Here is a 4388-nt window from a genome sequence, read left to right as displayed (position 1 = left end):
GCACTCTCCCAACTGCGCCACTGAGCAGTATCAGAAAGCCAGTCAATATGGTCTGTTGTATGTATGGAAGTGGGCGTGGAAAATGGGACTTAGAAAAAATTCAGTGTCAGTCCCATTAAAACTGAATGGGGAAAAGTGGATCTTTAACATTAAATTATGCGAGTACTGTAAGTAATATGAAGTCAAACGATAAATACCCCGAAAGGCGTGAATTTTGTCAGCAAGTTGAAATTTGAACGGTGTAAATCGGAAGTATAATGTAGGAGTCTGCCCGTTGCGATAAACACGGTGCAGTGCACTCTGCCTCCCATTTGGCGCACAACGAAAACCGGACAATTTCATTCATTAATAAAAAACCCGTCCGGATGCCGGGAAAAGATGTCATAAAGTGGACATTTCCCAGTAAAACAGTCTAATTCCTTGCAAAATCAAGCTAGCATTAGCAATGTCAAACATCATGTGAAGTGAAACCATCCACAAAGCCAGTATTTCCTTTTGTAGCATTCTTTGTGAAAAGTACGAATAATTCTCTATCCCTTACTTTGCTGAAGATCCGGTAGCTAAGGCGTTGGTCTCCCATCCTTCAAAAGATGACGTTTTTCCTCAAAAGAAAGGCGTGAAAATAGTTTTATATTTTCCAGAGTGGTGTCATCTTAGCGGCGTACTGTGCACTGTGTTTTGAATTCACAAATGCACTGCGCGAACGTATGTTCGCATAGGAATAATACAGCTACGTAAAAAGGCTGCGTAGTAATCTGCCTATTTGCGTAAAGGACTTTTCTATTGGGAAACTGACTACGCATGCGTGAACACACATCGCTACTCAGAAAGGGCTGCTGGAGGCAACGGAGGCGTGTGCCTTCAGCAGCAGAATTTTGCAGCATTTTTGCCTGCAGGCCAGAAAATCGCTAGATGTTGTCACTTTCAAATCTATATAGGTAGTGTAGGCTATGTGAAATGTAAAAATAATTTAAATCAATAGAAGAAGCCAATTCATTTTCGTTTCATTTCAGCCTTGGTCAGGCAGTGCCTACCTTGCCTGCACTGACCGCACGCCACTGGCAGTAGTTCACCCCAAAATTGGCTTTTTTTCTATTGATTACTCATGCCATGGAGACTTGAGTACAGTACAGTCATTTTTTTGTATTTATCACATTCCTAACACAAAAATTTGATTTTGAAAAAAAATATTACCCCCCATTGATTACAATGGAGACCAAATACACAATGCACATTTGATATTATGAATACAATGGTGTAATGTTGCATTAACCAAATCATTTGCAAACAGAGCTATTCAAGTCATCTGGTCAAAATTCTTCTGTTTTTAATATCGCAATATATATCGCAGACACCAAAAAAATCACAATATCAGTTTTTTCCAATATCATGCAGCCCTCGTCCGCACTTCATGATGTCATAAAGTGAGCACTCACTCATTTTCTCAGGCTGGGAGGGGCTGGTGCTTGGAGAGCAGAATGACCTAGAATTGCTCAGAGAGGGGCGAATGGAGGGAAGCACCACTTAGGCCGTCAGGTCACACACGTTTTCGTTCAGTTTCGCTCCACTACCAGGGGCACTAAATAATCTTTACTTCATAAAATAGATTTATTAGTAGTAAGTAAGAATCCGTGGAGTTCACCCTCTGAAAACCTGCCAATTTTGTGTTTTCGGTGGTGAAACCCCGGCACTATTTTGCGATGAGGCGCAGTGATCTCTCGTGTGGGCGTAGTGCCATTAGGTCGGTAGTGGTGTGATTTAGGTCACATGAGCCAATCAGGTAGCTGCTGCTTTCTCCTCACCATAGCAACCGCATATCAAAAATGGCGACCACAACGTCGGAGAGCGAAGAAGAGCGAAAGGAGAAAAAAAGTTAGAAAGAAAGTGGTGAAAAAACTTTGTTCCCGTTCAGGTTTGCCCATCGCTTCAGCTGGCCCCGTTCTTCCAGCCATCTGCATCATTTGTAAAAATAAATTTCAAAGTATACTCGTCTGGGATTGGAAGGCACACGGAAGAGGGATCATCTCGCCAAAGCAGAAACATTGTCAGCAGGTATGTGCTACACACACGCGTGCCCATTTCTGTTATTAATGTGACCGATATTTAGTATAGGGCTGAAAATAATTTGTTGCTAGGTTAAGTTTTAAGGCTATAGTTTATTAAAAAGGCGAGCTGCTGAATGATTTATCGAGTGAATCCAACAGTTGTTACCAAACTCGAGTTACCTGTGCCCATCAGTCATAATAGAGTCACAGCTACACACTCCCTTTTCCCCAAACTCTCTCTCATCAACCTCAACAAACACTTTACTTTACTTAAATCTGTGATGTGCATATACTGTAAAGAGGTGATGTGACAATAACACTTATAATGTAATTCTTTTTTGTCTAAAGGCGGGTTGGTTGCTGCAGGCCGCTGAGATGAAGAAAGACTATTCCATTCTTCTGCATATTCAAGACAAAAGACTGTGTCACAATGGAGGTGCAGTTTTGTTTCAGAGATTACACAAGGTTCTTAAAGTCAACAGCAACAGAAACAGCAACCAGGGACGAACAAATGTGAGTTGTTACATTGCACTATTTCATTGTCACTTTGCTAAAATTACACATTTCAAAAGTAAAGCATTGGTCAGCAATATGTCACTTGTATTCTGTTTACATTTCGAGACAGCATTAATTAGAAAGCATGACTGCACATATTAAGTGAGTGTGTGTGTGTGTGTTTTAGACAACCCAATGCTGAGAGCTACAAATTCTTTTTGTGAACAAGTAATCCGTCAAAGGATTATAGTTGACAAAGATGTGATGAGAATGGACAAGCTAAGGGGTTTGTGAACAGTGTTAAGAAACACGGGGATCTTGATGCTTCAGACTACAGGTAACATATAAATCTTCACATTGAAACACATTATCTGAAATCTATGGGAAGAGATTTGTCTAAAATCTCACTGTTTCAGAAAAAAAATAGTTTGCTGACAAGCTAAATTTAAGTTAAAAATAAATAAATAAATAGAATTGATTCTCTAAAAATGAAAACCAGTTGGTTGTTAATTATTACATGCAAATGTGTTTTTTTGTCTTCTGTATTTATAATTGTTCTTTGACCAAGAAAGTATATAGGCCTATAGGTATATTTGTATTTCTATCCAAATATACGATTATTCACTAGAATTTTCAGTAGGATATCCAAATACCAAAATATTCGATAGCTGCAGCACTAATAATACTAATTTTGAGTTGTGGCACGCCCACACGAGTTATTTTACCACACACCCATGTCAAAACTAGCTTACTGCACACACACTGCACCCCAACTTCAAATTTTTGCGAACGTCATAATAATAATAACAATAATAATAATACTAATAATAATATATTATAAATTTTGTTGGATCCAAAAGCAACTTACATAATTATAGTTTCATATGATTGTAATTGTCTTATTGTCAAATGTTTAAATATTTTCTTGATTTGAACAAAATATAATTGTTTTGAATAATCTTGATTTCAATTATTACCAAAATAATTGTGATGATTATTTTTTTCCATAATAGAGCAGCCCTAGTCTGATGTGAATATGTGTATCTTGTGCTCATCTTTCCCTTTAATTTTCTATTTCAGGCAGGATATACTGAAACGAAGATTGAGGTGTGATTTCCCCCAGCTGGTTTTTCACACCCCTTTCCAGCAACAACTCTGAAATGGTTTTTGTAGAGACATTATCAACAACTGACAAACTTTTAGACAGGGTACCTCACTCATCAGATACATCAACTACTGAGTCTACTGATGTAAGCCAAGAAAGTGACACTAACACATGGCTGGTACAACATCAGGTTGGAAAATGACGGGCATTCGAGGACACTTTACAGTGCAGGGCTGTAAAATCTATGTAAAATCTGCCATTTTGTTTGTTTCTTATCAAGATGTTAACTCTCCATTTTAACACTTTTCAAGCAAAAATAAAAATGTCTGTATTCCATTTTTCCACAACACAGACCTTTGTTAAATTGGTCTGCCACAAAAAAAGAGAGCTGTTCCAATGAAGTTCCAAAGGTTTTATTGTGAATGCACATTTGATTTTGATTTTATTTTTTTATTTTTTTATTAATATTTTTTGGGTGGGGGGCGGGGGGTATAAATGACATGCTGTGATGACACAATCTGATACTTTAATAAATATTCTATATGTTATAATAATCTGGGCTCTGAATGCATCTATTTCCATCTAGTCCATTTTGCCTTGTTCCAGGTTTGTGGTGCATGGTAGTATTTTTGGCCGATGTATGCTGCTTCTTGTGTACCTTTCATTACGGAATAGGTTGTGAATTGTTTTCATATATGAATACTAAACATAGCTAAATGTAACATCCGTGTGCTGGTTTCACT

General features: G+C 37.9%; 1 long non-coding RNA gene across 1 annotated transcript; it reads left to right on the top strand.

Annotated features, from left to right (window-relative positions):
* Nucleotides 1-1534: 1534 nt before the first annotated feature.
* Nucleotides 1535-4071, top strand: LOC144007186 (uncharacterized). Its single transcript, XR_013280114.1, has 3 exons — nt 1535-2052; nt 2394-2558; nt 3621-4071. It is a non-coding gene; the product is annotated as an uncharacterized LOC144007186 (long non-coding RNA).
* Nucleotides 4072-4388: the final 317 nt, after the last annotated feature.

Source organism: Festucalex cinctus, chromosome 1 (assembly GCF_051991245.1).
Source record: "Festucalex cinctus isolate MCC-2025b chromosome 1, RoL_Fcin_1.0, whole genome shotgun sequence".
Taxonomy (NCBI): domain Eukaryota; kingdom Metazoa; phylum Chordata; class Actinopteri; order Syngnathiformes; family Syngnathidae; genus Festucalex; species Festucalex cinctus.
This window is presented reverse-complemented; position numbering and strand designations above follow the sequence as displayed.